At 39.7% G+C, this 12,845-nt stretch overlaps 1 protein-coding gene across 1 annotated transcript in view; it reads right to left on the bottom strand.

The window, feature by feature from the left end:
* The window catches only part of CPNE1 (copine 1), a 37,288-nt gene that overhangs the window by 17,527 nt on the left and 6,916 nt on the right, over window positions 1-12,845 (bottom strand). The gene's annotated exons all lie outside the window — the stretch shown is intronic.

Here is a 12,845-nt window from a genome sequence, read left to right as displayed (position 1 = left end):
CGGCCCGCCTCGCCCCTCGGCTCTTGAATTCACCTATTTCTACCGGGCTATCCCCGCTGCTCCCGCTCCCCCCCCGCAGGAGCCCTTCCCTCTGCCTCGGTGCGTGCTGCTGCCTCAGGTTTCTACGAAAGGGCCGGGCCCGTTGTCCCCTCCCCGGGACCGCCGCTCGCAGCCCTGCACAGGGACCGGGACCTCCGTCCCGCCAGCGCCGCGGCCACCGCCCCGCGCCGGAGTGGCCCCACGCGGTGAAAGCACTGCCAAAGCACCCCCTGCTCACCCACGGGAGCCACAGAGCCCCCGTGCTTTTGCCGTGCTGGCTTCCAAAACGCCGTAACATCATCCCGCAAACGAGATAACTAAATTTTATTAGACATTAAACTGCAGACGCTTCCGTTTGAGGAACAGCTATAATTCTCAAAACTGAATTAGATGATAAGCCTTCGAGCACCACAATATTACAGAGACTGGACAGTTTGAGGACTAGAGCTTTAAATGGGATTATTTCATAGAGAAGCTTCTTCTTCTGAGTCTGGAAAATAAGGAAATACTTGCTTTGGCTTTTTAGTACCCAAGTACCCCATGGCTTCCTCATACTTGGAGGGTGAATATATTTAACTCAAAGAGATGAGCTTTTATTGTACACTATTGAATCCCTTGGACATCCCCGTCAGCAATCTACCCTGGACAAATGTTAACAAAGCCACTTAGTACACCAGTGCATGGCATCAGGTGCTCCAGTGATGGTGGCAGGACAAAACCAGCACTCAGTAAAAATTAGAAAAGCTTTAGGCAAAGACAATCATCGTGCAGCTTTCAACTAAGGTCATCATCATCACTTGGCTTAACACCAGCATATTTTAAAAAACTTGTTTGAAGTAGTCTGGTGGTCAGCTGTTAAAACTACTGGCAGAAGCCATCCATTTTCTACTCAGTTGCCTTCAACCCCAAGATTCACAAAGAAACCACTGACTTTAATAAATACATTTCTTGTAAAATTCCAAGTCACAGCCATCAAGTTTTTTCTTTACTGACACATATCATTCCATCAGACCAGCTTTCATCTCACACAGACTCACACAGGTGCAAACAGACAACAGCAAAACTTTGTTTGACACTATTTGACAACAAGACTAGGACATCCAGTCTGGGCTCCTTTGCCAACATTTTGCCTCTGTTTTTCTCTACTGCAACAGAGAGTTCTGTACTAACTGGAGGCACCTCTCCTCCCCACTAGAGCTCAAAGCATCAGGAGTTAAGTTAACCTCAAAGAAACAGCTCCCAATAAGCTTTAGCATCCCCAGTCAGCAGTGGCTCCTTTCTGGGAGGAAACCACTACTGCAGATCTTGAGCTGCATACAGAACAAGCCCATATATATATTTATTCCATGTCACAAAGACACCAAAAAGGAAGAGTTTGAGATAGCAACTGTTAAATCACACAATGAAGCCAGGAGGTGAAGGGATGCAAGTCCTCAAACCCAATCACCTCTTATCTGCTACCTGAATCTCCACATTAACAGCAATGAAATTATGAAAATACTCCACTGTTTCAAAGATTTGACTTCCAATACCCTAATACCCAGAAGGCTGTCTCATCGGATTGTTTTAAATTTAGTAATGGCATAGGATTTCCCTTGAAATAAAGCCCAGATGTTCTGCTGAACCACTGGGGACATTTACGAACTACAAGGGATCCTTTCGCACTATATCCTCTTGCTCCATCAGGAGATCACAGGACACTCACTGATGCACATAACCACCAAGACACAACAGCACCAGCAGGCCAGCTGTTTGGAGTAGCTGAGCAGGAACTGTCCTAACTGGCTGTACACCCTTCCTCACCAACTCAGGAGATAACAAGAAAGCAGGTTTAACAACTACAGACTGAATCCTTATTAAAAGAGGGAGAGCTCCTTAACAGATCCAAATTTAAAAAAAAAAAAAAAATTAACCTGAAAACACCAGTTTGAACCTCAGCCAGCAATTATTTATAGATTACTGCCTATGGATGTCCTCAAAGAACCTGCACAACCTTCTTTTCACCTCATGGCTACCCAAACACACTGTATGGTGTTCTCCAGTATCAGTCCATCCCTTGAATAACAGCAGAAGAAAATCCTGGTCATAGACATCCCAGCAGCAAGAGCAACGGTCTGCTAAGACACAGCATCCATTTCAGCCAAGCCTGAAGACCTGCTTAATCCACAGGTAAGCAACTTTGCCTAGTTACCCTGTTCATGCAGTTAACTCAGCAGCATAAATCTCTGGAAATCTGCCTGCATTTGAAAAGCTTAGAAAGATCAAAAGTTTAACATATTTTCATCCCCAAACAGACACATATATATATAAAAAAAAAAAAAAAAAAAAAACAAAAAAAAAAACAAAAAAAAAAAACCACCACCAAAAAAAAAAAAAACTTGAATGGGAAGAAAAAATAGTGACGTTCCTCACTAATTAGAAAAACTAGCTCCAACTTGATTTTTTTAACAGGATTTCATTATGATAATATTGGCTCAAATTTTTTCTTTTCCTCCATAAAGTAAGATTTCTAGAATTGACTTTCATTTCTCATAGTAAACTATAGTGATTGCATCTCTCTTTCTATAAAAAAGTGAATAGTTTATATGAAATGTATCAGCTGACTTTCATCTCCACTTCTTTCCATAGAGTCTCAGTTCTTTTCCTACAAGAGAAGTGACAATTCCGAAAGTTTTCAAAATGCCAGCAATTCATGCTTGGACTTAGAACCACGCCACACCTAACACAACCCCCCACCCTGTTCCTCTTTAAGCTGGAGCCTGTGATGCTTTCTCTGATTTGCACTTCCACACAATGCTGCAACATCATCTTGGCATTTCATTACTCCAAGCTGCCCAGCTGGCACATGCCAGCTCCCTGCACAGGACAGGCACTATGGCATCACTCAGCGCTGACACTGTCAGAGCAGCAACACTTCACCACTTACCAGTGCTGTGCAATAGACACGCGATCAGAGAACAATCTTCTGGTGGTTACTAAGCTCAAACAGTTTACAAGGACTCTGATCTCAGGCTACACATACAGTTTGCTGCAATTACACTGAAAGAACTTGGCGTTTTATTATTTTTATTAACAGCCTTCCTTTTTTTCCCCTCAGCATGCATTCAAGAGCACCAATTGTATTCTGCTTGGAGACTGGAATCAACATTTCAAAACCACATTTCATGTTGTTTCACTGAGTTTTCACAGAGCATACTTATTTGTATCCATTCATACACACAAACTTAGTTTTTAGACTTGCAACAGTGCTTATAATGACAGAATATTATTTATATTTGTTGCAACACAATTTTTTCCAACAGTTTCAGAAATTCTAAAATGCACTGTTTTCCTATTTTCCCCCTCCCAACCACCCTTGATAATTAATATTGATGCGTACTACTTGAACCTTCTGGTTTACAGAAGACAGTAGATATTTCCAAAGCAAAACCAGCAGCTAAAGCAAACTATTTTTCACAAAGTTATCACATTTAATTTATAAAGAATTTATTATACATTGATCCTGATCAGTTTACAATAATAACAGTTTAACAACCCCCACCTGCCATTAGTACATTAAAGTACAACATGGTCTGGAAGTCTCAAAACTATTCTAGCCACAGAAATTCAGATTACCAAGTGAAAATGAACTCCAAAAGCAGTAATAAATTAAAACTCTCTTTAAAATACATAAAACAGACCTACTGAGTACATCCCATCACAGTGGTTTCAAACAAAAAGGCAACATAAGCAAGCCACCAGGTAAGTGCTGTTGCTTGAAAGAGCTTGTAAAATACAGCTGAGGTTGTGCTACACCCCCTTGATCAATGAGTATACGGACAATAGCCACAAACATCTGATCCACTGCTCCCACAGCCTGGGGATCTCACTGATGAGAGGCATTACCTGTGAAGTTTCATCTTGAGCCAAATTCTGTACATTCCCTCAAGGGAAGAGTTTCCAACATACAGCTTCAGATCCATCAGATACCTTTATTTTTTGCTCCTATTTAGAATTGCACATGATATAACACCACATTTTGAAGAAAAAAAAAAAAAATCACCCATTTTGGTTATCCCTACCAAAATACTATCCACAGAAATCTGCAAGATACATGCTCCACAAGGCACAAGCACATACTCCAGAGAAGTCTTTCACTGCTCAACCAGATGTCATTCCCACTTGTTTAAGTAAAACACAGAATGGCTCCACAGTAGGTACACTTTAAGAAGTGCTCAGACAACCAAAATGAGGTCCAGTTTAAAAAGTCAAAATAATTTTTACTATGCACACTAGCTTTTACCTGTAAAGATGATCATAAACTCCAACAGCTGTACAATATATATGAAAAGATAAATCTCAACTTTTCAATAGAGCTTTTCTACATTGAAATGAAGTACAGCAGTAATGAAGCTGGTCCTAAACAAACCAAGATGAAAAAAAACCCGCTGCTTTCTAGGAAAATCACATAGGACATCTATGCTACACACTCAGAAGAATAAGCTGCTACTTTCTGGAGTTTCATATAGGCATCTCAGAACTTCCAATTTTTTTCACATTTCTGCAGAAAAAGCAACCTCCTTCCACACAGAAAAGAACACTTCCAACATAAAGAAAATCAACACATTGGCAAGTCTATAATATTAAATTTATTATTCCTCTAGTGATTAAGCTTAACCAAAGCTTAAAGCAAGCCAATTTTAAGAGAAGAAAGCACTGTACACTTATGGTTGAAGAAAAGTCCAAGTGTGATTGAAGGCTTTAACTGTCCCAGTTCAGAGCTTTGGAGGGTCTTGCATTTTCCCAAAATTCCCCCATTTCACCACATACGGGTGCCTGAAGCATAAATAAACTCCTCTTTACTTATCCCTCCTATATGAGTGCCACCATTTAGTCAACTAAGGATCAAGTGCTGGACACTCTAAGGTGAGAATTACTAAATTACATAGTTTGTTTTATACACTTCCATCCCTCAGTAAGCCTTAAGGCCTCTTCAGACTGGGAGGATGAGGTAAAGACAGTGAGCACTGAACGAGAGGGGCATTCTGATCAACCCAGCATGGAAGGTCACAGTACCCACAGTCACCCAGAGGACAAGAAAAAAATCTAGTAACTTCATGGCATCAAACACCATCAGCAGTATTTTTAGCAGTGCCAAGAGGTGGTATCTTCTTGAGAGAAAACAGTAGCACTATCACTGAATACAAGCCTCGTGGGTCAGCCTGGTTTTGCTGCTCTGCATAAAATGAAATATAAGTAAGGATTCAGTCCAAGAAAATCTGCAGGATTTTTGTATTTAAACACACTAATAAATTCACATTAAATACTGTACAAAATACCCATCCAGCTCTATTGCAGTGTACACCAAATTTTACACATTAATATAGCATCTTGTTTAACTCAGACTTGAGGCTTCAATGCATATGGTCCAGGACAGCTGATTTCCAAAGAATTTACTCTGTACTGGATTGGCCATAACTCCTGCCTTACATTCTGCTTACAAACCCAGCACAACTGTCAGCAATCATGCCTGCAGGATGACCCTACTGCAATTTTCATCATCTTGGCCTTTTGTTATCCAACAACTCAAGAAATTAACCCAACACATGTAACAGCATCTCCATTAATTAATCTTGCACTTAGCAAAAACCCTCTCCCCCTTGTCTCTTGCTTAGTTTAATCTCACATCTTCCAGTTATTGCCCAAGTTTTTTCAAAGCTCTTTTCTCTCTTTTTCTACTGCGATCCCAAAATATGCAGACCAGCAGAAGCAATTCTTTCTCTTATTATTAGTTCAGTTTTGAGGGGGCAGCATGTTACATTTTGGGTTTTGATATTACAAAGCTGATCCTAGTGCTGAGGTCAGGATCACTTGCTGAATGCTATCAGAATAAAAGTAATAATTTGATCCTTCTTTCCTGAACACCACAAGGCTCTAAAAGAAATCATACAGCTAGGTTTGTAACACCAGATGCACCAAAATGCATCTTTATTTTAAACTGAGAGTAAGGGAGTCTAATGAGAAGGACCACAGTCCACAACTTATTAGTCAATAAAGGCCTTTTCCACCACTCCAGCTCTTCCATGGGCCACAGAACCTCATTCCACAGCCCTAGATGTTCTGCAGAAAATATAAATGGCTGCAGTTTTTTCTATAATTTCATTATTTGTGGCAGTTTGCAACGGGGAAGCAAGCGCGTTAAGATCACTATTGCTACAGGCAGGGAATAAATCACTGTTCTCCACACTGTGTTCCAAGCTGTCACCATACATACAAGGGGTTAATTAACTGCTATTACAAATTTGACATATAACCTGAAACAAAAGGCATCTCCTAACTGTTACAAAAGAATGGTGAATACTATGAAGAACAACTTTCTAAACAAACTGCTGTCACCTTGATTCAGTCCTGGAAAAGAGTGCCCATGGTTCATCAGCCAGCCTTAATTCCAGGGATGAGAGTTCCCAGGGAGGACAGACACATTTCCTCCAGGGTGAAGCAGGGCTGTGCTGATGCTGAAACTCAGAGCCATGACCAAGGGTAAGACCCCCAGCCCAGCCTCAGAGCTCAGAACTGGACTGCGGGAATCATCAAACACTTTACTGGCCACTGCACACCTATGGGCCTGCTAAACAACAGGAAGGTACAACCTGGCTTTATCCACTAAGCTGTCTCCACATGAACACTGAAGCTCCAGTATCACCATGAAAATGGGCGGGTTGGGGGGGCGGTGTGTCCAAAGTCAGCCGATGGGTACAAGCTGTGACAATCCAACCTTCAAGAAGCTCCCAGAAACAGACTGAGGAGGCAAAGCTCCCATTTATAACAACAAAAATAACAAGCTTAGAACAGTTAAAAAAAAAAAAAAAAAAAGCTGAAACAAAGCCCAACAATCACAAATGGCATGGTAATTTCCAGTAAAAAACGCAAACAAGAACTTCAATCAGTCCATCTTCTTTACTGCAGCTTCCCCCCACCCAAGAGACAAGTCCCAACTCTGGGGAAAAAGCACCTTCTACAAATTCACCTTTCCACCTGTACAACGTTCACTGTTAAATTGTGCACCACCAATATACCCCTTAATCACGACCAATAAACTCAAAAAAATGATCATGCATGCCTTCACTATAGATATATTCTCCACTTTTCTGAGAAACAAGCAACTGATAGGTCAAAACTGAAACTATTTCAAATATTAGTTTGGATCATATTAAATTACAAAAGGTTTCAAATTAACATCTGAACTTAAGCAAAATCTATACTAAACCAAATTCATGCAAAGGAAAAATGTCACAGTTCTTCGTAGTATTTAATAGCAGAATAGCAAAACCCATTTCCTTGAAAAAGTAACTTAACACAGGCCAGGGCTTTGGAGACAGTCACTGGACTTAAGCTACCACAGTAACTGCAATCCTAAAAGTGTTCACTGACTCCTCCCACCAAGTAAGATATTTTTCCCACTCCTTTCGTATTTATTCAGCTGCTTTTTCTTTCTTCTCACCACAATTGTCAAGTATTTATTACTGAAACCTGAAGAACAACTTAATTGAAAAACAGACTTAACATCTCAACCACACAGACATTTGTAACAAACCCAAACATGTATTTTACATTGCAAATCATCTTTGCCTTTCTCCAGTAAGGTCTTGTTCTTTCCCTTAAACTCCAGCTATTTCTAATTCAGGCCTAAACATTCTGTCCCATTCCGCAGGTAAATCCAGCTGTCTATCACACAGTCTTCCATTTTTCCATCCAAACTCCTTAAGCTGAGATCAAAGACTACACGATATTCCTCTTCTTTGGTTCTTCAACTACAGTGCAGTTTCACCAGCAAGTACCTCCACATACCAATTCTTACTTACATGCACCCATGATTTTTGAAGTGATTCCTCAGCATTCATTCTGCTTTCCCCTTCACAACCTCTACCCTTCCCAGACTCTGGAAATCTAAACTATAGTACTACTATACTACACTACATCAATATAATTTTACCCATTCCTCCAAAACTAGGCATGGTGACTTCAAGGCAGAAACTCAGTAAGTCCATCTGTCTAGACTAGTCCATACTGTGTGAACAGCTTGAGTTCAAAGTAAGATTTGAAATACAAATATGCCAGCAATACATTTTACTGATCTTTGCTATTGTTATCATTATCTTTGCTATTGCTATTATTATCAAATTCACATGAAGGGTTTTGGTGGCTACATTGTACCAACAGCCATTTAATAAATTAAAAGGTTGTCATACCTGCTTCTTTTCATTGCACTTGTTGAATAATCACCAGAAAAGACCGAAATACTACCGAGGAATTCTTTACACTATTCTCAGTCGCCCTGCAGTTATTATGGCACAGTGACAGCTCTTGCTTAAAAAATTAATAAGGACATAATGCAGAAGTGACCTTTCAATTTCTCACACTTTAGGAACATTACCCCTTCGCATTATATGTCAGGCTTTCTTTTTTATGGACTTTATTAGTGAATCTAGCTCACAAAATATGATCCGGAAAAAATCCCAGACTGCAGTACTCCCAGGAAATTGATTTCTTTGACTTATTCATTTCAAGTTCAGCTTAACTGCCAATATTCTTTCAGTTCTTTCTGCTTTTGAGTGTATGCTTCCTTTTAAGAGAGAGATTTACACTGATACTACTTTTCTGTCACTAATTATTACCACCTACAGCATGAACATTTTAACTTCTCCATCCTAATCTGCTGTAAAATAATGACTCTTCAAAACAAAAAAAACTAAAAAATCCCACCATCACAAAAGCCTGACATTAAGGAAGTAGGATAAAGGGAAGGATATGGCAAGGGAGTTTAGAAGTTGTTTTTTCTCTCGCCCACCCAGAATAACAATAGAACAATTTAAAGGCCACAAACACCAAACAGACCTCATGTTCCCTTTCTGTTCTGTTCCAGATCCAGCTTCTCTTGCCAGTGTGCCTTCACAAAAGCACAAACCCACTACAACAGTGGGTTCAAGCCACTCCATTTGTGTCAGAGACAAGTAGGCCAAATGATGACACAATCTTCCTGCATAAAGGGAGAAGACTCTACACAAATGCAGGCAGACGCCTATATATAGGAAATATCCTCAATGCTCTTCCATGTTTGCTATCCACACTATATGCACTGTAAGAGTTTCTAATCTATACCCTGAAAAAATCTGTTGTCATTAGGTTTGAATTTGCTACAAAGGTGTTCCACACCCTTGAGAAAACACATCTCTGCAAGCCAAGCACCTGAAAACTCCTACAACTCCCACCAGGGACCCTCTTTCTTTTCTCAAAATGAAATGAATAGTTTCAATAAATTTTTAAGGACCATGACTGAATTGAAGCAGACCAAATTCTCCAAGCAACCTTTCTGATGAAAAACCTGGAGCAAATTTAACAGCTACAATAGAATTAAATAAATTATATTCACTCTAAGCAGAGAGACTCAGAGTTACCACCATTAGGTGGAACCTGCAAACTTGAGTTACAAACTGCAGAGCACTACCTGTCTCAACCACGCAGCAGTCAGGACAAACATCAGACTGAATTTGGCACCACAGTCATTTGTCCATCACAGATTCAGAGCTTTTATGTGAACCTAATGCAGGCGCAGGGAGATCTGGAAAGCACAAAAATATTAAAACAGTATCTGTGAGCTGCCCAAAAAACTTCAAAAAGCAGGCTCTTCCTACCTAAATTACTTCTTCAACCTTAAACAAGACAGAGAAGGTTATACTACATTGCCACACCATGGCGATGGAGTGTATATATATTATACACACCATCGCCACAGAACACAGTTACAGGGATTCCCCCCACCTTTCATAATAACAAAATTAAGTGATCCTATGGTTATATATTCATTCCAGTCACTGCACTGAAATAGCTGGTATTTCATAGAGATACATTACCTGCAGATTCATTAGGATTCATAGTACATTCACTTATTAGTTTTAAAACTAAGCATTTTAGGTTTCAGAAAACTTACTGTTTTTTCTGCTTGAAGCTGTTTTTACAGACCTAGCTAATGACAAAATCTGGTACAAAAAGTAACATAAGCTATCACGCAGAAGGAAAAGACAACAAAGTCTTCTGTTCCTGAAGACATTAAAGTAGCCAAATACTGCCTACTCATTCAAAGAAGTAGCATGATATAGTGCTTGCACCACAAGGAAAAAGTGCCATTTGTTAGGGCTAAGTGTCCAGATGACAAAAAAGGCCTTCAAAAAATTCAAGACATTTGTGAAGTAGGTCATGGTGTTGTGCAAGTAATTTTCCACATATACTTGAAAGGCTTTTTAAAGAAATGCATCCAGTTAAAATATACACACTGACTTAAGTGATAACAACTACAGTTGTCTTAAAAAAAATCTTTAAAAAGACTTACCATCAAAAATATTCTTATTTACAATCTAAGAAAACATAAGACTCTGCAGAGCTCAAGTTTAACTGTTTAACAGCAACTCATTTAGATCAATTACCTATCTCATACATTCTATCATAACAGCTGAATTTACATTTCAGATCAGTTTAAGAATGTAAGTACTTAGTCACTGATTTATTGTGCTCCTTTTCACACAAACTCAGTGCTGAAGTTTCTGAACCCATGTCCATTCTTCATTAGATCAGCACTTGGTTGTTTTCACTATAGCTAAAGCATGACAGTTTGAAAGGCCTCAACCTTCCAATTTCCTCCCTAATGCCTCATTTCTGATGATAAAGTTGAAGTTCCCTTAAATGAGGATGAAAACATTCTGCCACTTGCATACCGGTTACTGAGAGACAAATTAGCTATACCACCACCACTCTGCACACATACCTCCCAAAAGCACTCAAGTCAATATTTGGAGAGCTCTAAGTGCTATTAAAAACACTCTCATGTATTAATATAAGACTGGACCTGCAACACAGAAAACTGGCTCTGCAGCACTGCTGAAATCTAGTGGGGGAATGCTAAGCAGATGAATTTGTGATATTTAATAACTCTGCCTCCCCTCCTTAAGCAACAGGGTTTTCCGTACATTCAGCCAGTGAACTGCCAGTGTCTAATGTTATTTTTAATTAGCCTCTTCACTTTTACAGCTGGTTGCACTAGTGTTGCTCAAACACACATGGTTTATAAATTCTGCCATTGTATTTGACACATCTGCCCAATAATGAAAAGGTATTGGCAACCATCATTTTCCCTTCAGAGCTCAGCTTCCTGATCAAACAAGCAAGGACTTTCCAAAATCCCTATCCATCCTCCTGTCAAAAGAAGTAGCAATGCTTTGGTTATACTGCTGAAAACAAAGAAGTTTCATTAAAAGCTCATTGAGAAAGCACATTCTGGCAAATGCCACCATAGCAAGGTCACTAAACAAATGAGTGTTACACAGAGGCTTCAAATTTTAATAACAGAGATCCTATGAATTTCATCATAAAAGGCACTCAAACAAAATAATTTAAAAGGAATTCTTGAAGTAGTTTAGGTTCTGACTATATCACTGTTTTCCTCCCCAAATCTGCCTAAGTGACCAGAAAGCATTTCTAAGCTTTCTACAGTCAGATAGAACAGTGCTACATCCACATAGTCACATTCAATGGAAAACAGTCAACAGTAAACTAACTCTGAAATTGCTAGCTGGAAGTTCCACCTTCCTTCAGATGGTCAGAAATCAGAGCTGTACAATCCAACCAATTCCTTGTTTAACCATACTGTAACTACAACATGCAGAGTTGAAAGAGTCACCAGCCTTCCTGAAGTAGTGACCAGCACAAAAGGCCACACTATGCCAGAGACAGTTTTAGGCAGGATTAATTGCTATTTTCCCTGTCCAAGCCTTAAAAGTCCTTTCTTTTTGGTTTTAAACTTTACATGGGAATTAAATTAACACTCCTGTGTACTGTGCACCATAAGGGCAATCCCCACTCCAGACCCCAAAGTCTTTCCTGGCTATGATCAACCAGGTCTAATTCACTGATGATTCATAGCAAAAGCACTCAAAAGTTGAGGAAAATGGTGAAGCTGGTGTGATAATAGCAAATATAGAGTTACAAACTGATTTTGTGGAACTCAGACTCATGCTGAAAGAAAACACATTCCCTGTTTCTGAAAGCTTACCTAAGGTATTTGGGAAGCAACTAGTAAGACCATTTAAATTTCAGGCTGTAGACACGAGAACACACAAGAAAGATAGCCACAAATGAGTAAGCTTTGCCTTTGCAGAAGCAGTAAAGGAACTCAGTAGAACTCATCTGGCTAATTCTCTCCAAAGCTGCCATGCTGTGAACACACAAACAAACCCAGAATGGTAACAAAGGAATCTGCACAGAAGTGAATACCAGCAAGTGAAAGGAGTCACAGCCAAACCATCTGACACCCATGTTCAGGCTGGAGCTACCGAAAAAGAACATTTTTAGGGCTGCTTTTTTTTTTTCCTGTTGGTGTTTATAGCCAGGAGTGAAAAGTATCCAGGTCAGGGAGGTGGGAAACACTCCTTGCACAAACAGCACCCAAACACTCCACATAGTAGCAAAGCTCCAAGAAAATTACTAATGTCAACTGTATAGAAAACTAGCCACAGTTAGACCTACCTGATCATGAGTTAGGGAAAGAGAGGTGGATTTCAGTACACAGCCACAAATCAATGTGCGTACTACCAACCAAAAGGTTTTCATTCCATGGAAAAATCCAGACTGTGGAAAAAACAAATCTTTGAACTGCAATCACATTCTCACTGAAAAAAAACAGATAGGAAGAGAACACTTTGAAGTTACTCTTCCTGCAGAAGCATTAAACAGCTTCCCTTCCTCTCCCTCTGTACACAAACTCTAGATCAGTTTTC

Source organism: Vidua macroura, chromosome 17, assembly GCF_024509145.1.
Source record: "Vidua macroura isolate BioBank_ID:100142 chromosome 17, ASM2450914v1, whole genome shotgun sequence".
In the NCBI taxonomy this organism is placed as follows: Eukaryota; Metazoa; Chordata; class Aves; order Passeriformes; family Viduidae; genus Vidua; species Vidua macroura.
Note: the sequence above shows the minus strand (reverse complement) of the source record. Positions and strands in the feature narration are given on the sequence as shown.